Genomic DNA, 21,718 nt, shown 5'->3' with positions numbered 1-21,718 from the left:
GATGGGGCTTGTGCTACAATTGTGGAAAAGCAGGGCATAAGATCGCAAGCTGCCCGGAAAAGCAGAAACAAGGTGCTGGGAAGGCACAACAGACTGGACGGGTGTTCACCACTTCAGCTGTAGGAGCTGAGGGATCTGAGACACTCATTCGAGGTAACTGTGAATTAGCTGGTCAAACTTTAAATGCTTTATTTGATTCGGGAGCATCACATTCATTCATTGCATTTGAGAAAGCCCATGAGTTAGGGTTGAAGATTGTAACTTTAGGTTATGATCTAAGGGTGTACAATGCTACCCATGAAGCCACGGTAACTAGGCTAGGATGCCCGGAAGTTTCCTTTAGGTTCAAGCAGCGTGATTTTGTTCATAATTTAGTCTGCTTGCCGATGGTCGGTCTTGATCTTATCTTGGGATTGGACTGGTTATCTAAGAACCATGTTCTGCTTGATTGTTCTACAAAGTCGGTGTACTTTATGCCGGAAGATACAGAAGGGCCGGTCGTGGTGAATAATTATTACTTGAACTCGATTATGGTGAACTGTTCTGGCATCGAATGTCAGGGTATCATGTTGTTAACCGCAGGCGTTTCGGGTGATGATCAAAGGTTGGAGCAGATTCCGGTTGTGTGTGAGTTTCCGGAAGTGTTTCCCGATGATATTGATGAGTTTCCACCTAACCGAGAGGTTGAGTTTGCTATTGAGTTGGTGCCCGGGGCGGGACCAATCTCAAGTGCTCCTTATAGGATGTCACCGTTAGAGATGAACGAGTTAAAGTCTCAGTTAGAGGATTTGTTGGGAAAGAATTTTATACGGCCAAGTGTCTCTCCATGGGGTGCTCCAGTGTTACTGGTGAAGAAGAAAGATGGGAGTATGCGGCTCTGTGTGGATTACAGGCAGTTGAACAAGGTTACAATAAAGAATAAGTACCCATTGCCGAGAATTGATGATCTCATGGATCAGTTACAAGGAGCTGGAGTTTTCTCTAAGATTGATTTGCGATCCGGTTATCACCAGATAAGGGTGAGGGGTGAGGATATCCCTAAGACCGCTTTCAGAACTCGTTATGGTCATTACGAGTACACTGTGATGTCCTTTGGGTTGACGAACGCTCCTGCGGTATTCATGGATTACATGAATAGAGTCTTCCGTCCGTTTCTGGATAAATTCGTTGTTGTCTTCATTGATGACATACTGATTTATTCCAAGACTGAAGAAGAGCATGCGGAACACTTGAGGACCGTGTTGCAGATTCTAAAGGAGAAGAAACTTTATGCAAAACTGTCTAAGTGTGAATTTTGGAAGAGTGAGGTGAAGTTTTTGGGGCATGTGGTGAGTAAGAAGGGAATAGCCGTAGATCCAACTAAGGTGGAGGCTGTGATGGATTGGAAGCAACCAACCACCGTAACAGAGATAAGGAGTTTTCTGGGTTTAGCTGGCTATTACAGAAGGTTTATCAAGGGCTTTTCACAGATAGCGTTACCAATGATGAAGTTAACCCGAAAAGACACTCCGTTTGTTTGGACTCCTGAATGCGAGGAGAGCTTTCAGACATTGAAGAAAAGGTTGACCACTGCACCTGTGTTAGTGTTACCCGAGCCGAACGAGCCTTTTGAGGTGTATTGTGATGCCTCATTAAAGGGTCTAGGGTGCGTGCTGATGCAGCATCATAATGTGGTGGCGTATGCCTCACGACAGTTGAGACCTCATGAAGTTAATTATCCTACACACGATTTGGAACTCGCTGCGGTTGTGTTTGCCTTGAAGGTGTGGAGGCATTATCTCTATGGGGTTAAGTTCCAAGTTTTCTCTAATCATAAGAGCTTGAAGTACATCTTTGATCAGAAAGAGCTTAATATGAGGCAGAGAAGGTGGATGGAATTGTTGAAGGACTACGACTTTGAATTGCATTACCATCCGGGAAAGGCGAATGTAGTGGCGGATGCATTAAGTCGGAAGTCGTTATGTGCAGCTTGGATGATGCTCCAAGAGAAGAAGTTGCTCAAGGGATTCGAGAGTCTGAAAATTGGTACTCAAGAAGTATCCGGAACCTTGTGTTTGAGCCGATTAGAAATCTCAAGTGACTTTAAGTCCGAACTCCTGAAGGCTCATCAAAATGATGAAGCGTTATGGAAAGTGTTACCGGCCATTGAGCAAGGAAAACAGTGGAGAGTGTCGGAAGAAAAAGATGGGTTATGGAGATTCAAGGGTAGGATCATTGTGCCGGATGTTGGCACTTTGAGGCAAGATATCTTAAAGGAGGCACACAAAAGCGGATTCTCCATTCACCCGGGCAGTACTAAGATGTACCATGATTTAAAGGTGATGTTTTGGTGGCCGGGTATGAAGAATGATGTGGCGGAGTATGTTTCAAAGTGCTTAACTTGTCAAAAGGTAAAGATTGAACATCAAAGACCTTCCGGGATGTTGCAACCTTTAGAGATTCCACAATGGAAGTGGGAAAGTATTGCAATGGACTTTGTGTCAGGATTGCCAAGGACTAGGGCTGGCTTTGATGCTATCTGGGTGATTGTGGACCGATTGACGAAGTCAGCTCACTTTTTGCCCATTCGTATGACTTACACCCTTGAGGAGCTAGCACCGTTATACATAAAGGAGATTGTGAGACTTCATGGTGTACCTGCTACAATAATCTCTGATAGAGATCCTCGTTTTACTTCAAAGTTTTGGGGTGCATTTCAGAAAGCTTTTGGAACCCGATTAAGCTTGAGCACGGCTTACCATCCTCAAACAGATGGTCAATCTGAGAGGACAATCCAAACACTAGAGGATATGTTGAGAGCTTGTGTTTTGGACCAACCGGCGAGTTGGGATCGGTATATGCCATTGGTGGAGTTTGCATACAATAATAGTTATCATGCGAGCATCGGAATGGCTCCGTATGAGGCCTTGTATGGGAGAAAATGTCAATCTCCGCTATGTTGGTATGAAGCTGGAGAGAAAAGCTTGTTGGGGCCGGAAATGATAGCGGAGACTACTGAACAAGTCAAGAAAATCCGTGATAGGATGCTTACGGCACAGAGTCGTCAAAAGAGTTACGCCGATCAAAGGCGAAAGCCCTTAGAATTTGAGGAAGGAGACCATGTTTCCTTAAGGTTACTCCGACTACAGGAGTAGGTAGGGCGATTAAAGCAAAGAAGTTGAATCCTCGATACATTGGTCCATTTCAAATCCTGGAGAGGATTGGACCGGTGGCGTATCGGATGGCTCTACCACCTCATCTTTCGAACCTGCACGACGTGTTTCACGTGTCGCAGCTTCGGAAGTACACCCCTGATGCTAGCCACGTGTTGGAACCCGAATCGGTTCAATTAAGGGAAGATTTGACGCTTCCAGTGGCTCCAGTCAGAATTGATGATACTAGTATTAAACGGTTGCGTGGAAAAGATGTTTCATTAGTCAAAGTGGCATGGAGTCGAGGCGGTGTTGAGGAACACACTTGGGAACTTGAGTCGGAGATGCGAACGGATTATCCGCATTTATTCTCAGGTAATTGCATTTGAATTTTGTGGGCAAAATTCCCAATTAGGTGGGTAGAATGTAAAACCCGGTTAATTAACGGCTAATTAACCCATAAATGAGAATTTATTCTAGAAAGCCTAAAATGTGATTTTTATGGCTAAATGTGATAGAGGAGACTGAGACGAGAATTTTGGTACCAATTTTATAGAATTCGGACCAAGATTGGACCGAACGGGCCAAACCGGGCCAACCGGACCCAAAGTGGGCCCTTGGCCCAACATAACTTAACCAAAACCCTAGTTTTCAGCACTCTCTCTCCTCATTTGTTACACACACAAGCTGAAATTAGAGAGAAAGGGAGGAAGAACACTCTCTCAAGTTCTCTCCCTTGGTTGATCTTCAAACCATCATAACTTTTGATCTAGAGCTCCGATTGCCGCCCCGTTTGCGGCCACGCGTTCACCGCGGAGAGCTCTACAAAACCCATATAATCAATCTTGAGGTAAGTGATGAGCGGATAATTTATACACTTTTTGGCATTGTTTTAGTATATTTTTGGTATGATCTAGTTAGTTTTTAGTATATTTTTATTAATTTTTAGTTAAAAATCACTTTTCTGGACTTTACTATGAGTTTGTGTGTTTTTCTATGATTTTAGGTATTTTCTGGCTGAAATTGAGGGACCTGAGCAAAAATCTGATTCAGAGACTGAAAAGGACTGCAGATGCTGTTGGATTCTGACCTCCCTGCACTCGAAGTGGATTTTCTGGAGCTACAGAAGCCCAATTGGCGCGTTCTCAACGGCGTTGGAAAGTAGACATCCTGGGCTTTCCAGCAATATATGATAGTCCATACTTTGCTCAAGATTTGATGGCCCAAACCGGCGTTCAAAGTCACCCTCAGGAATCCCAGCGTTAAACGCTGGAACTGGCACCCAAATGGGAGTTAAACGCCCAAACTGGCATAAAAGCTGGCGTTTAACTCCAAGAAGAGTCTCTACACGAAAATGCTTCATTGCTCAGCCCAAGCACACACCAAGTGGGCCCGGAAGTGGATTTTTATGTCATTTACTCATCTCTGTACACCCTAGGCTACTAGTTTTCTATAAGTAGGATCTTTTACTATTGTATTGAGATATCGGGGTAGCTATCTTCGTGTTTTATGCTATCTTAGATCATTGGGAGGCTGGCCATTCGGCCATGCCTAGACCTTATGCTTATGTATTTTCAACGGTGGAGTTTCTACACACCATAGATTAAGGTGTGGAGCTCTGCTGTACCTTGAGTATTAATGCAATTACTATTGTTCTTCCATTCAATTCCGCTTGTTCTTGTTCTAAGATATCACTTGTTATTCAACTTGATGAATGTGATGATCCGTGACACTCATCATCATTCTCACTTATGAACAAGGTGACTGACAACCACTTTTGTTCTACAAGCAACCACGGCTCTAGTGAATATCTCTTGGATTCCTGATTGCACGATGCATGGTTGATCGCCTGACAACCAAGTGCTCGCCTGACAAACGAGCCAACAATTCCGTGAGATCAGAGTCTTCGTGGTATAGGCGAGAACTGATGGCAGCATTCAAGAGAATCCGGAAGGTCTAACCTTGTCTGTGGTATTCTGAGTAGGATTCAATGATTGAATGACTGTGACGTGCTTCAAACTCCTAGCAGGCGGGGCGTTAGTGACAGACGCAAAAGAATCGATGGATTCTATTCCGGCCTGACCGAGAACTGACAGCTGAATTCCGCGTGCTGTGACAGAGCATTTGCAAACGTTTTCACTGAGAGGATGGGAGGTAGCCATTGACAACGGTGAAACCCTACACGAGCTTGCCATGGAAAGGAATAAGAAGGATTGGATGAAGACAGTAGGAAAGCAGAGAGACGGAAGGAAAGGCATCTTCATGCGCTTATCTGAAGTTCCTACCAATGAATTACATAAGTATCTCTATCTTTATCTTTTATGTTATTTTCGTTCATCACCATATCCATTTGAGTCTGCCTGACTAAGATTTACAAGATGACCATAGCTTGCTTCATACTAACAATCTCCGTGGGATCGACCCTTACTCACGTAAGGTATTACTTGGACAACCCAGTGCACTTGCTGGTTAGTTGTGCGAAGTTGTGTAATGCCATGGAATTGAGCTACCAAGTTTTTGGAGTTCATGACCGGGGATTATGAGAGTTGTGAAAAAGTATTGTTCACAATTTCGCGCACCAAGTTTTTGGCGCCGTTGCCGGGGATTGTTCAAGTTTTGAGCAAGCTCTTTGTCCGGTAACATCAGTGCCAAAATCCGGCAACAGCACCAAGTTTTTGGCGCCGTTGCCGGGGATTGTTCAGTTTGGACAACTGACGGTTCATCTTGTTGCTTAGATTAGGTATTTTTTTTCAAAATTCTTGAAGATGAATTCTAGAGTTTCATGATGATTTGTTGAAGTCTGGCTGGCTGAGAAGCCATGTCTAATCTCATTGGACCGAGGTTTCAACTTATCATCACAAGAGCTTGTTGATTTTTATCAATCTTGCTTTTGGAGCAGTGATCTGCTAAAGCTTGGCTGGCCTTTGGCCATGTCTAGTGTTTTGGACCGAAGCTTTCTTTGAAAGCTTGGCTGGCTGTGAAGCCATGTCTAATTCCTGGACCGGAGTCTTAGACTAGCATTGCACTGATTCCTGGAATTCTCATTAAGAATTTTGATACCTTTTTCCACTTAATTTTCGAAAAACACAAAAAAAAATCAAAAAAAATCATAAAACCCAAAAATTTCTTGTTTGAGTCTAGTGTCTCATCTTAAGTTTGGTGTCAATTGCATGCATTCATTCATGTGTCTTAGTGATCTTCAAGATGTTCTTGATGATTTCCGTGCTCTGATCTTTGAATTCTATTGACTTGAAGTGTTTTGTGTGTCTCATATGCATTCTCATTAGTGTCAGTAGTATACAAACTACTAAGTTTGGTGTCTGGCATGTATTGTTATTTGATTTTAGTTGCATTTTGATTATTCTTTATTATTAAAAATCCAAAAATATTTTTAATTTGTGTCTTTTCAAGTCAATAATACAGAGAATTGAAGATTCAGAATATACAGCAGAGGAATTGCACAGAAAAAGCTAGGCGTTCAAAACGTCCAGTGAAGAAGGACAGACTGGCGTTTAAACGCCAGCCAGGGTGCCTGGTTGGGCGTTTAACGCCCAAAAGGGTATAGTTTTGGGCGTTAAACGCCAGAATGTGCACCATTCTGGGCGTTTAACGCCAGGATGGCTAAAGGGGGAAGATTTTGTTTTCAATTCAAATTTTTTTTAAGTTTTCAGAATCTTTTCAAAATCAAATCTTTTTCAAATCAATTTTTCAATAAAATCTTTTTCAAAATCAATTTCTTGGAGGAAAAGGCATCAACTGGTTAACCAAGCTTTTTAATGAGATTTTAAGGTCAAAGAAGATGCTTGATGAGTGGAGAAAGAGCACCTTGGTACCTATCTACAAGAATAAGGGGGATATACAAAGTTGCGGAAACTATAGAGGGATTAAGCTTATGAGTCATACTATGAAGTTATGGGAAAGGGTGATAGAACGGAGGTTGAGAAAAGAGACACAAGTAACAGAGAACCAATTTGGATTTATGCCAGGCAGATCTACCACTGAAGCGATATACCTATTAAGAAGGATGATGGAGAGGTATCGTAGTAATAAAAGGGATCTGCACATGGTGTTTATTGATTTGGAAAAAGCGTATGATAGGGTACCAAGGGAGGTCTTATGGAAGGTTTTAGAAAAGAGGAGAGTAAGGATCGCATATATTCGGGCAATCAAAGACATGTATGATGGGGCCACAACTAGTGTGAAGACTCAAGGTGGTGTGACAGAGGAATTCCCTATTGGTATAGGATTACACCAGGGATCATCCTTAAGTCCATACCTTTTCACATTAGTCTTGGAAGTACTCACAGAGCACATCCAAGAGCTTGTGCCATGGTGCATGCTTTTTGCCGATGATATCGTCCTTATGGGAGAGTCAAGGGAAGACCTAAATAAGAAGTTGGAGTTATGGAGAGAAGCTCTAGAAGTGTATGGTCTGCGCATAAGTCGTAACAAGACGGAATATATGGAATGTAAATTCAGTCTGAGAAGGGAAAACTCCAATATAGAGGTGAAGATTGGAGAAAACATCCTACGAAAAGTTAAAAGTTTTAAGTATCTTGGGTGCATCATACAGGATAATGGAGAGATTGAACAGGATGTAAATCATAGGATCCAAGCAGGTTGGTCAAAATGGCAGAGTGCATCTGGTTTATATGCGACAAAAAAGTGCCTTAAAACTTAAAGGTAAATTCTATCGCACCGCTATAAGACCGGCTATGCTGTATGGTACGGAGTGTTGGGCGGCTAAAGGGGAGTACGAACATAAGCTGAGTGTGGCAGAGATGAAGATGTTGAGATGGATGAGTGGTCATACGCGATTGGATAAAATAAGGAATGAAGATATAAGGGAGAGAGTTGGAGTAGCACCCATTGTGGAAAAGATGGTTGAATCGCGTCTCAGGTGGTTTGGACATGTGGGAAGAAGACCGATAGAACATCCAGTCAGGAGGGTGGATGAGATGGAAGATGGACAAAGAGCGAAAGGCAGAGGAAGACCTAAGAAGACCATCCGTGAGGTGGTCAAACGAGATCTACATGTAAACGGTCTCTCTGTAGACATGATACATGACAGAGCACAATGGCGTCGTTTGATTCATGTAGCCGACCCCACTTAGTGGGACAAGGCTTTGTTGTTGTTTGTTGTTGTTGTTTTCAAAGATACTTGGTAACAATTAATGATTTGATTGAACATTTCAAGTATGTTGCCTTTTCTGTTGAGAAAGGTTTAATGTTTGAATCATATCTTTTCTTGATAGCCAAGTTATTAATTTTTAAAATCAAATCTTTTTAAAATTGTTTTCAAATCATATTTTCTCAATCACATTTTTAAAAAAAAAAAAAACCAATCATATCTTCTTAACCACATCTTTTTCAAAATAGTTTTCAATCAAATCTTTTTGATTTCTAATTTCAAAATCTTTTTCAAAAATCATTTTATTTCTCTCCCACTTTCATTTTCGAAAATTAAGTAATGTTTTTCAAAAATGTTTTCAAAATCTTTCACTTAATTTTCGAAAATTACTTCCCCTCTTCTCACATCCTTCTATTTATGGACTAACACTATTCCTTAATGCAAAATTCGAACTCCATCTTCTTTGATAAGTTCGAATTTTCTACTTCTGTCTTCTACTTTTCTTTTCCTCTGACACCTAAAGGAATCTCTATACTGTGACATAGAGGATTCTACATTTTCTTGTTCTCTTCTCTTTCATATGAGCAGGAGCAGAGACAAAGGCATTCTTGTTAAAGCTGACCCTGAACCTGAAAGGACCTTGAAGCGAAAGCTAAGAGAAGCTAAGGCACAACTCTCTGTAGAGGACCTGACCGAATTCTTCAAAGAAGAAGAACACATGGCAGCCGAAAACAACAATGCCAACAATGCAAGGAAGGTGGTGGGTGACTTTACTGCACCTACTCCCGACTTCTCTGGGAGAAGCATCTCTATCCCTGCCATTGGAGCAAACAACTTTGAGCTTAAGCCTCAATTAGTTTCTCTAATGCAACAGAATTGCAAGTTTCATGGACTTCCATTGGAAGATCCCCGTCAGTTTTTAGCTGAATTCTTGCAAATCTGTGACACTGTCAAGACTAATGGGGTAGACCCTGAGGTCTACAGACTTATGCTATTCTCTTTTGCTGTAAGAGACAGAGCTAGGACATGGTTGGACTCACAACCTAAAGAAAGCCTGGACTCATGGGAAAAGCTAGTCAATGCCTTCTTGGCAAAGTTCTTTCCACCTCAAAAATTGAGTAAGCTTAGAGTGGAAGTCCAAACCTTCAGACAGAAGGATGGAGAATCCCTCTATGAAGCTTGGGAAAGATACAAACAATTGATCAGAAAATGTCCTTCTGACATGCTTTCTGAATGGAGCATCATAGGTATTTTCTATGATGGTCTCTCTGAACTATCCAAGATGTCTTTGGATAGCTCTGCTGGAGGATCTCTTCATTTGAAGAAGACGCCTACAGAAGCTCAAGAGCTAATTGAAATGGTTGCAAATAACCAATTCATGTACACTTCTGAAAGGAATCCTGTGAACAAAGGGACTAATCAGAAGAAAGGAGTTCTTGAGATTGATGCTCTGAATGCCATTCTGGCTCAGAACAAGATATTGACTCAACAAGTCAATTTGATTTCTCAAAGCCTGTCTGGAATGCAAAATGCACCAAGCAGTACTAAGGAAGCTTCATCTGAGGAAGAAGCCTATGATCCTGAGAACCCTTCAATGGAAGAGGTGAATTACCTAGGAGAACCCTATGGAAACACCTATAATTCTTCATGGAGAAATTACCCAAATTTCTCATGGAAGGATCAACAGAGACCTCAACAAGGTTTCAACAACAATAATGGTGGAAGAAATAGGTTTAGCAATAGCAAGCCTTTTCCATCATCTTCTCCACAACAGACAGAGAGTTCTAAGCAGAATACCTCTGACTTAGCAACCATGGTCTCTGATCTAATCAAAACCACTCAAAGTTTCATGACTGAAACAAGGTCCTCCATTAGAAACTTGGAAGGACAAGTGGGTCAGCTGAGCAAGAAAATCACTGAACTCCCTCCTAGTACTCTCCCAAGCAATACTGAAGAAAATCCAAAAGGAGAGTGCAAAGCCATTAACATGGCCGAATTCTGGGAGGAAGAAGAGGCAGTGAACGCCACTGAGGAAGGCCTCACTGGACGTCCACTGGCCTCCAATGAGTTCCCCAATGAGGAACCATGGGAATCTGAGGCTCAAAATGAGACCATAGAGGTTCCATTGGAATTACTTCTGCCATTCATGAGCTCTGATGAGTATTCTTCCTCTGAAGAGGATGAGTATGTCACTGAAGAGCAAGTTGCTAAATACCTTGGAGCAATCATGAAGCTAAATGACAAGTTATTTGGAAATGAGACTTGGGAGAATGAACCTCCTTTGCTCACCAAAGAACTGGATGACTTGTCTAGGCAGAAACTGCCTCAAAAGAGGCAGGATCCTGGGAAGTTTTCAATACCTTGTACTATAGGCACCATGACCTTCAAGAAGGCCTTGTGTGACTTAGGGTCAAGTGTAAACCTCATGCCCCTCTCTGTAATGGAGAAGCTAGGGATCTTTGAGGTGCAAGCTGCAAAAATCTCACTAGAGATGGCAAACAACTCAATAAAACAAGCCTATGGACTTGTAGAGGATGTTCTGGTTAAAGTTGAAGACCATTACATCCCTACTGATTTCATAGTCCTAGAGACTGGGAAGTGCATGGATGAAACCATCATCCTTGGCAGACCCTTCCTAGCCACAGCAAAGGCTGTGATTGATGTTGATAGAGGCGAGTTGAGCATTCAAGTGAATGAAGAATCCTTGGTGTTTAAGGCCCAAGGATATCCCTCTATCACCATGGAGAAGAAGCATGAAGAGCTTCTTTCAAAGCAGAGCCAAACAGAGCCCCCACAGTCAAACTCTAAGTTTGGTGTTAGGAGGCCACAACCAAACTCTAAGTTTGGTGTTGAACCCCCACATTCAAACTCTAAGTTTGGTGTTGGGAGGTCCCAACATGGCTCTAAGTATCTGTGAGGCTCCATGAGAGTCCTCTGTCAAGCTAATGACATTAAAGAAGCGCTTGTTGGGAGGCAACCCAATGTTTTATAATTAACTATTTTCTTTTGTTATTTTATGTCTTTTGTAGGTTGATGATCATAAGAAGTCACAAAATTAATGAAAAAAAAAAAGCAAAAACAGAATGAAAAACAGGAAGAAAAACAGCACACCCTGGAGGACGCACCTACTGGCGTTTAAACGCTAGTGAGGTTAGCTGTTGGGCGTTTAACGCCCAGTCTGGCACCATTCTGGGCGTTTAACGCCAGAAAGGGGCACCAGACTGGCGTTAAACGCCAGAAAAGGGCAAGAACCTGGCGTTAAACGCCAGGAATGGGCACCAGCCCGGCGTTTAACGCCAGAAAAGGCACAAAACGTGATTTTGCATGTCATTTGGTGCAGGGATGACTTTTCCTTGACACCTCAGGATCTGTGGACCCCACAGGATCCCCACATACCCTACCACTCTCTCTCTCTTCTTCACCAATCACCTCAACACCTCTTCCCCAAAAACCCCTCACCTATCAAATCCCTTCTTTCTCTTCACCACTCACATCCATCCTTCATAAAACCCCACCTACCCCACCATTCAAATTCAAACCACTTTCCCACCCAAACCCACCCTCAAATGGCCGAACATCCCTCTCTCTCTCTCCTATATAAACCCTCCTTCACTCCTTCATTTTCACACACCTTAAACACCATATCTCTCCCCTTGGCCAAATACAAAGCCATTCCCTTTCTCCTCATTTCTTCTTCTTCTACTCTCTTCTTTCTTCTTTTGCTCGAGGACGAGCAAACATTTTAAGTTTGGTGTGGTAAAAGCGTTGCTTTTTCGTTTTTCCATAACCATTTATGGCATCCAAGGCCGGAGAAACCTCTAGAAAGAGGAAAGGGAAGGCAAAATCTTCCACCTCCGAGTCATGGGAGATGGAGAGATTCATCTCAAGGGTGCATCAAGACCACTTCTATGAAGTTGTGGCCTTGAAGAAGGTGATCCCCGAGGTCCCTTTTTCACTCAAAAAGGGTGAATATCCGGAGATCCGACATGAGATCCGAAGAAGAGGTTGGGAAGTCCTTACCAACCCCATTCAACAAGTCGGAATCTTGATGGTTCAAGAGTTCTATGCCAATGCATGGATCACCAAGAACCATGACCAAAGTGTGAACCTAAATCCAAAGAATTATCTTACTATGGTTCGGGGGAAATACTTGGATTTTAGTCCGGAGAATGTGAGGTTGGCGTTCAACTTGCCTATGACGCAAGGAGATGAACATCCTTACACTAGAAGGGTCAACTTTGATCAAAGGTTGGACTAAGTCCTCACAGTCATATGTGAAGAGGGCCCCCAATGGAAGAGAGATTCAAGAGGAAAGCCGGTTCAATTGAGAAGGCATGACCTCAAGCCCGTGGCTAGAGGATGGTTAGAGTTTATACAACGCTCAATCATTCCCACTAGCAACCGGTCCGAAGTTACCATAGACCGGGCTATCATGATCCATAGCATCATGATTGGAGAAGAAATAGAGGTTCATGAGGTTATAGCCCAAGAACTCTACAAGGTGGCGGACAAGTCCTCTACCTTGGCAAGGTTAGCCTTTCCTCATCTCATTTGTCACCTCTGTTATTCAGTAGGAGTTGACATAGAGGGAGACATCCCCATTGATGAAGACAAGCTCATCACTAAGAAAAGGATGGAGCACACAAGAGACCCCACTCATCATGAGATCCCTGAGATGCCTCAAGGGATGCACTTTCCTCCACAAAACTATTGGGAGCAACTAAACACCTCCCTAGGAGAGTTGAGTTCCAACATGGGACAACTAAGGGTGGAGCATCAAGAACACTCCATCATTGATGAGCGGATATTTTATACACTTTTTGGCATTGTTTTTAGTATGTTTTTGGTATGATCTAGTTAGTTTTTAGTATATTTTTATTAGTTTTTAGTTAAAAATCACTTTTCTGGACTTTACTATGAGTTTGTGTGTTTTTCTGTGATTTCAGGTATTTTCTGGCTGAAATTGAGGGACCTGAGCAAAAATCTTATTCAGAGACTGAAAAGGACTGCAGATGCTGTTGGATTCTGACCTCCCTGCACTCGAAGTGGGTTTTCTGGAGCTACAGAAGCCCAATTGGCGCGCTCTCAACGGCTTTGGAAAGTAGACATCTTGGGCTTTCCAGCAATATATGATAGTCTATACTTTGCCCAAGATTTGATGGCCCAAACCGGCGTTCAAAGTCACCCTCAGGAATCCCAGCGTTAAACGCTGGAACTGGCACCCAAATGGGAGTTAAACGCCCAAACTGGCATAAAAGCTGGCATTTAACTCCAAGAAGAGTCTCTACACGAAAATGCTTCATTGCTCAGCCCAAGCACATACCAAGTGGGCCCGGAAGTGGATTTTTATGTCATTTACTCATCTCTGTACACCCTAGGCTACTAGTTTTCTATAAGTAGGACCTTTTACTATTGTATTGAGATATCGGGGTAGCTATCTTCGTGTTTTATGCTATCTTAGATCACTGGGAGGCTGGCCATTCGGCCATGCCTAGACCTTATGCTTATGTATTTTCAACGTGGAGTTTCTACACACCATAGATTAAGGTGTGGAGCTCTGCTGTACCTCGAGTATTAATGCAATTACTATTGTTCTTCCATTCAATTCCGCTTGTTCTTGTTCTAAGATATCACTTGTTCTTCAACTTGATGAATGTGATGATCCATGACACTCATCATCATTCTCACTTATGAACAAGGTGACTGACAACCACTTTTGTTCTACAAGCAACCAAGGCTCTAGTGAATTTCTCTTGGATTCCTGATTGCACGATGCATGGTTGATCGCCTAACAACCGAGTGCTCGCCTGACAAACGAGCCAACCATTCCGTGAGATCAGAGTCTTCGTGGTATAGGCGAGAATTGATGGCAGCATTCAAGAGAATCCGGAAGGTCTAACCTTGTCTGTGGTATTCTGAGTAGGATTCAATGATTGAATGACTGTGACGTGCTTCAAACTCCTAGCAGACGGGGCGTTAGTGACAGACGCAAAAGAATCGATGGATTCTATTCCGGCCTGACCGAGAACCGACAGCTGAATTCCGCGTGCTGTGACAGAGCATTTGCAAACGTTTTCACTGAGAGGATGGGAGGTAGCCATTGACAACGGTGAAACCCTACACAAGCTTGCCATGGAAAGGAATAAGAAGGATTGGATGAAGACAGTAGGAAAGCAGAGAGACGGAAGGGAAGGCATCTTCATGCGCTTATCTGAAGTTCCTACCAATGAATTACATAAGTATCTCTATCTTTATCTTTTATGTTATTTTCGTTCATCACCATATCCATTTGAGTCTGCCTGACTAAGATTTACAAGATGACCATAGCTTGCTTCATACTAACAATCTCCGTGGGATCGACCCTTACTCGCGTAAGGTTTATTACTTGGACGACCCAGTGCACTTGCTGGTTAGTTGTGCGAAGTTGTGTAATGCCATGGAATTGAGCTACCAAGTTTTTGGAGTTCATGACCGGGGATTATGAGAGTTGTGAAAAAGTATTGTTCACAATTTCGCGCAGCAAGTTTTTGGCGCCGTTGCCGGGGATTGTTCAAGTTTTGAGCAAGCTCTTTGTCCGGTAACATCAGTGCCAAAATCCGGCAACAGCACCAAGTTTTTGGCGCCGTTGCCAGGGATTGTTCAGTTTGGACAACTGACGGTTCATCTTGTTGCTTAGATTAGGTATTTTTTTTTCGAAATTCTTGAAGATGAATTCTAGAGTTTCATGATGATTTGTTGAAGTCTGGCTGGCTGAGAAGCCATGTCTAATCTCATTGGACCGAGGTTTCAACTTATCATCACAAGAGCTTGTTGATTTTTATCAATCTTGCTTTTGGAGCAGTGATCTGCTAAGGCTTGGCTGGCCTTTGGCCATGTCTAGTGTTTTGAACTGAAGCTTTCTTTGAAAGCTTGGCTGGCTGTGAAGCCATGTCTAATTCCTGGACCGGAGTCTTAGACTAGCATTGCACTGATTCCTGGAATTCTCATTAAGAATTTTGATACCTTTTTCTACTTAATTTTCGAAAAACACAAAAAAAAAATCAAAAAAATCATAAAACCCAAAAATTTCTTGTTTGAGTCTAGTGTCTCATCTTAAGTTTGGTATCAATTGCATGCATTCATTCATGTGTCTTAGTGATCTTCAAGATGTTCTTGATGATTTCCGTGCTCTGATCTTTGAATTCTATTGACTTGAAGTGTTTTGTGTGTCTCATATGCATTCTCATTAGTGTCAGTAGTATACAAACTACTAAGTTTGGTGTCTGGCATGTATTGTTATTTGATTTTAGTTGCATTTTGATTATTCTTTATTATTAAAAATCCAAAAATATTTTTAATTTGTGTCTTTTCAAGTCAATAATACAGAGAATTGAAGATTCAGAACATACAGCAGAGGAATTGCACAGAAAAAGCTGGGCGTTCAAAACGCCCAGTGAAGAAGGACAGACTGGCATTTAAACGCCAGCCAGGGTGCCTGGTTGGGCGTTTAACGCCCAAAAGGGTATAGTTTTGGGCGTTAAACGCCAGAATGTGCACCATTCTGGGCGTTTAACGCTAGGATGGCTAAAGGGGGAAGATTTTGTTTTCAATTCAAATTTTTTTTAAGTTTTCAGAATCTTTTCAAAATCAAATCTTTTTCAAATCAATTTTTCAATCAAATCTTTTTCAAAATCAATTTCTTTCCTTTTTCAAAGATACTTGCTAACAATTAATGATTTGATTGAACATTTCAAGTATGTTGCCTTTTCTGTTGAGAAAGGTTTAATGTTTGAATCATATCTTTTCTTGATAGCCAAGTTATTAATTTTTAAAATCAAATCTTTTTAAAATTGTTTTCAAATCATATCTTCTCAATCACATATTTTTTTTAAACCCAATCATATCTTCTTAACCTCATCTTTTTCAAAATAGTTTTCAATCAAATCTTTTTGACTTCTAATTTCAAAATCTTTTTCAAAAATCACTTGATTTCTTTCCCACTCTTATTTTCGAAAATCAATTAGTGTTTTTCAAAATGTTTTCAAAGTCTTTTACTTAATTTTCGAAAATTACTTCCCCTCTTCTCACATCCTTCTATTTATGGACTAACACTATTTATTAATGCAAAATTCGAACTCCATCTTCTTTGATAAGTTCGAATTTTCTACTTCTGTCTTCTACTTTTCTTTTCCTCTGACACCTAAAGGAATCTCTATACTGTGACATAGAGGATTCTACATTTTCTTGTTCTCTTCTCTTTCATATGAGCAGGAGCAGAGACAAAGGCATTCTTGTTAAAGCTGACCCTGAACCTGAAAGGACCTTGAAGTGAAAGCTAAGAGAAGCTAAGGCACAACTCTCTGTAGAGGACCTGACCGAATTCTTCAAAGAAGAAGAACACATGGCAGCCGAAAATAACAATGCCAACAATGCAAGGAAGGTGCTGGGTGACTTTACTGCACCTACTCCCGACTTCTATGGGAGAAGCATCTCTATCCCTGCCATTGGAGCAAACAACTTTGAGCTTAAGCCTCAATTAGTTTCTCTAATGCAACAGAATTGCAAGTTTCATGGACTTCCATTGGAAGATCCTCATCAGTTTTTAGCTGAATTCTTGCAAATCTGTGACACTGTCAAGACTAATGGGGTAGACCCTGAGGTCTACAGACTTATGCTATTCCCTTTTGCTGTAAGAGACAGAGCTAGGACATGGTTGGACTCACAACCTAAAGAAAGCCTGGACTCATGGGAAAAGCTAGTCAATGCCTTCTTGGCAAAGTTCTTTCCACCTCAAAAATTGAGTAAGCTTAGAGTGGAAGTCCAAACCTTCAGACATAAGGATGGAGAATCCCTCTATGAAGCTTGGGAAAGATACAAACAATTGATCAGAAAATGTCCTTCTGACATGCTTTCTGAATGGAGCATCATAGGTATTTTCTATGATGGTCTCTCTGAACTATCCAAGATGTCTTTGGATAGCTCTGCTGGAGGATCTCTTCATTTGAAGAAGACGCCTACAGAAGCTCAAGAGCTAATTGAAATGGTTGCAAATAACCAATTCATGTACACTTTTGAAAGGAATCCTGTGAACAATGGGACTAATCAGAAGAAAGGAGTTCTTGAGATTGATACTCTGAATGCCATTTTGGCTCAGAACAAGATATTGACTCAACAAGTCAATTTGATTTCTCAAAGTCTGTCTGGAATGCAAAGTGCACCAAGCAGTACTAAGGATGCTTCATCTAAAGAAGAAGCCTATGATCCTGAGAACCCTTCAATGGAAGAGGTGAATTACCTAGGAGAACCCTATGGAAACACTTATAATTCTTCATGGAGAAATCACCCAAATTTCTCATGGAAGAATCAAGAAAGACCTCAACAAGGTTTTAACAACAATAATGGTGGAAGAAATAGGTTTACCAATGGCAAGCCTTTTCCATCATCTTCTCAGCAACAGACAGAGAGTTCTAAGCAGAATACCTCTGACTTGGCAACCATGGTCTCTGATCTAATCAAAACCACTCAAAGTTTCATGACTGAAACAAGGTCCTCCATTAGAAACTTGGAAGGACAAGTGGGTCAGCTGAGCAAGAAAATCACTGAACTCCCTCCTAGTACTCTCCCAAGCAATACTGAAGAAAATCTAAAAGGAGAGTGCAAAGCCATTAACATGGCCGAATTCTGGGAGGAAGAAGAGGCAGTGAACGCCACTGAGGAAGGCCTCACTGGACGTCCACTGGCCTCCAATGAGTTCCCCAATGAGGAACCATGGGAATCTGAGGCTCAAATGAGACCATAGAGGTTCCATTGGAATTACTTCTGCCATTCATGAGCTCTGATGAGTATTCTTCCTCTGAAGAGGATGAGTATGTCACTGAAGAGCAAGTTGCTAAATACCTTGGAGCAATCATGAAGCTAAATGACAAGTTATTTGGAAATGAGACTTGGGAGAATGAACCTCCTTTGCTCACCAAAGAACTGGATGACTTGTCTAGGCAGAAACTGCCTCAAAAGAGGCAGGATCCTGGGAAGTTTTCAATACCTTCTACTATAGGCACCATGACCTTCAAGAAGGCCTTGTGTGACTTAGGGTCAAGTGTAAACCTCATGCCCCTCTCTGTAATGGAGAAGCTAGGGATCTTTGAGGTGCAAGCTGCAAAAATCTCACTAGAGATGGCAGACAACTCAAGAAAACAAGCCTATGGACTTGTAGAGGATGTTCTGGTTAAAGTTGAAGACCATTACATCCCTACTGATTTCATAGTCCTAGAGACTGGGAAGTGCATGGATGAAACCATCATCCTTGGCAGACCCTTCCTAGCCACAGCAAAGGCTGTGATTGATGTTGATAGAGGCGAGTTGAGCATTCAAGTGAATGAAGAATCCTTGGTGTTTAAGGCCCAAGGATATCCCTCTATCACCATGGAGAAGAAGCATGAAGAGCTTCTTTCAAAGCAGAGCCAAACAGAGCCCCCACAGTCAAACTCTAAGTTTGGTGTTGGGAGGCCACACCAAACTCTAAGTTTGGTGTTGAACCCCCACATTCAAACTCTAAGTTTGGTGTTGGGAGGTCCCAACATGGCTCTAAGTATCTGTGAGGCTCCATGAGAGTCCTCTGTCAAGCTAATGACATTAAAGAAGCGCTTGTTGGGAGGCAACCCAATGTTTTATAATTAACTATTTTCTTTTGATGTCTTTTGTAGGTTGATGATCATAAGAAGTCACAAAATTAATGAAAAAAGCAAAAACAGAATGAAAAACAGGAAGAAAAATAGCACACCCTGGAGGACGCACCTACTGGCGTTTAAACGCCAGTGAGGTTAGCTGTTGGGTGTTTAACGCCCAGTCTGGCACCATTCTGGGCGTTTAACGCCAGAAAGGGGCACCAGACTGGCGTTAAACGCCAGAAAAGGGCAAGAACCTGGCGTTAAACGCCAGGAATGGGCACCAGCCCGGCGTTTAACGCCAGAAAAGGCACAAAACGTGATTTTGCATGCCATTTGGTGCAGGGATGACTTTTCCTTGACACCTCAGGATCTGTAGACCCCACAGGATCCCCACATACCCTACCACTCTCTCTCTCTTCTTCACCAATCACCTCAACACCTCTTCCCCAAAAACCCCTCACCTATCAAATCCCTTCTTTCTCTTCACCACTCACATCCATCCTTCATAAAACCCCACCTACCCCACCATTCAAATTCAAACCACTTTCCCACCCAAACCCACCCTCAAATGGCCGAACATCCCTCTCCCTCTCTCCTATATAAACCCTCCCTCACTCCTTCATTTTCACACACCTTAAACACCATATCTCTCCCCTTGGCCAAATACAAAGCCATTCCCTTTCTCCTCATTTCTTCTTCTTCTACTCTCTTCTTTCTTCTTTTGCTCGAGGACGAGCAAACATTTTAAGTTTGGTGTGGTAAAAGCGTTGCTTTTTCGTTTTTCCATAACCATTTATGGCATCCAAGGCCGGAGAAACCTCTAGAAAGAGGAAAGGGAAGGCAAAAGCTTCCACCTCCGAGTCATGGGAGATGGAGAGATTCATCTCAAGGGTGCATCAAGACCACTTCTATGAAGTTGTGGCCTTGAAGAAGGTGATCCCCGAGGTCCCTTTTTCACTCAAAAAGGGTGAATATCCGGAGATCCGACATGAGATCCGAAGAAGAGGTTGGGAAGTCCTTACCAACCCCATTCAACAAGTCGGAATCTTGATGGTTCAAGAGTTCTATGCCAATGCATGGATCACCAAGAACCATGACCAAAGTGTGAACCCAAATCCAAAGAATTATCTTACTATGGTTCGGGGGAAATACTTGGATTTTAGTCCGGAGAATGTGAGGTTGGCGTTCAACTTGCCTATGACGCAAGGAGATGAACATCCTTACACTAGAAGGGTCAACTTTGATCAAAGGTTGGACCAAGTCCTCACAGTCATATGTGAAGAGGGCGCCCAATGGAAGAGAGATTCAAGAGGAAAGCTGGTTCAATTGAGAAGGCATGACCTCAAGCCCGTGGCTAGAGGATGGTTAGAGTTTATACAACGCTCAATCATTCCCACTAGCAACCGGTCCGAAGTTACCATAGACCGGGCTATCATGATCCATAGCATCATGATTGGAGAAGAAATAGAGGTTCATGAGGTTATAGCCCAAGAACTCTACAAGGTGGCGGACAAGTCCTCTACCTTGGCAAGGTTAGCCTTTCCTCATCTCATTTGTCACCTCTGTTATTCAGTAGGAGTTGACATAGAGGGAGACATCCCCATTGATGAAGACAAGCCCATCACTAAGAAAAGGATGGAGCACACAAGAGACCCCACTCATCATGAGATCCCTGAGATGCCTCAAGGGATGCACTTTCCTCCACAAAACTATTGGGAGCAACTAAACACCTCCCTAGGAGAGTTGAGTTCCAACATGGGACAACTAAGGGTGAAGCATCAAGAACACTCCATCATCCTTCATGAAATTAGAGAAGACCAAAGAATCATGAGGGAGGAGCAACAAAGACAAGGAAGAGATATTGAGGAGCTCAAGCACTCCATAGGATCTTCAAGAGGAAAAAAGAGCCGCCATCACTAAGGTGGACCCGTTCTTTGATTTCCTTGTTCTTTATTCTTCTGTTTTTCGAATTTTATGCTTATGTTTATCCATGTTTGTGTCTTGTGATCATTAGTGTCTTAGTGTCTATGCCTTAAAGTTATGAATGTCCTATGAATCCATCACCTTTCTTGAATAAAAATGTGCTTAATTGAAAAACAAAGAAAGAATTGCATGAATTTTGAATTTTATAATAGTTTAATTATTTTGATGTGGTGGCAATACTCTTGTTCTCTGAATGTATGCTTAAACAGTGCATATGTATCTTGAATTTGTGGTTCATGAATGTTGGCTCTTGAAAGAATGATGAAAAAGGAGACATGTTACTGAGGATCTGAAAAATCATAAAAATGATTCTTGAAGCAAGAAAAAGCAGTGAATACAAAAAAAAAACAAAAAAAAAGGGGGAAAGAGAAAAAGAAAGAAAAAGAAAGAATAAAGTTGTGATCCAAGGCAAAAAGAGTGTGCTTAAGAACCCTGGACACCTCTAATTGGGGACTTTAGCAAAGCTGAGTCACAATCTGAAAAGGTTCACCCAATTATGTGTCTGTGGCATGTATGTATCCGGTGGTAATACTGGAAGACAGAGTGCTTTGGGCCACGGCCAAGACTCATAAAGTAGCTGTGTTCAAGAATCATCATACTTAACTAGGAGAATCAATAACACTATCTGGATTCTGAGTTCCTAAAGAAGCCAATCATTCTGAGTTGCAAAGGATAGAGTGAGATGCCAAAACTGTTCAGAGGCAAAAAGCTAAAAGCCCCGCTCATCTAATTAATACTGATCTTCATAGATGTTTTTGGAATTCATTGCACATTCTCTTCTTTTATCTTATTTGATTTTAGTTGCTTGAGGACAAGCAACAATTTAA

At 42.0% G+C, this 21,718-nt stretch overlaps 2 non-coding genes across 2 annotated transcripts; both read right to left on the bottom strand.

Moving 5' to 3' along the window:
• Nucleotides 1-9,382: 9,382 nt before the first annotated feature.
• Nucleotides 9,383-9,490, bottom strand: LOC130953804 (small nucleolar RNA R71). Its single transcript, XR_009075965.1, has one exon. It is a non-coding gene; the product is annotated as a small nucleolar RNA R71 (small nucleolar RNA).
• A 7,554-nt stretch (nt 9,491-17,044) lies between these two features.
• Nucleotides 17,045-17,152, bottom strand: LOC130952546 (small nucleolar RNA R71). The gene has a single exon (XR_009074725.1). It is a non-coding gene; the product is annotated as a small nucleolar RNA R71 (small nucleolar RNA).
• Nucleotides 17,153-21,718: the final 4,566 nt, after the last annotated feature.

Source organism: Arachis stenosperma, chromosome 9 (genome assembly GCF_014773155.1).
Source record: "Arachis stenosperma cultivar V10309 chromosome 9, arast.V10309.gnm1.PFL2, whole genome shotgun sequence".
Lineage (NCBI taxonomy): Eukaryota > Viridiplantae > Streptophyta > Magnoliopsida > Fabales > Fabaceae > Arachis > Arachis stenosperma.
The sequence above is the reverse complement of the archived record's forward strand: the minus strand, read 5'-3'. Positions and strand labels throughout refer to the sequence as shown.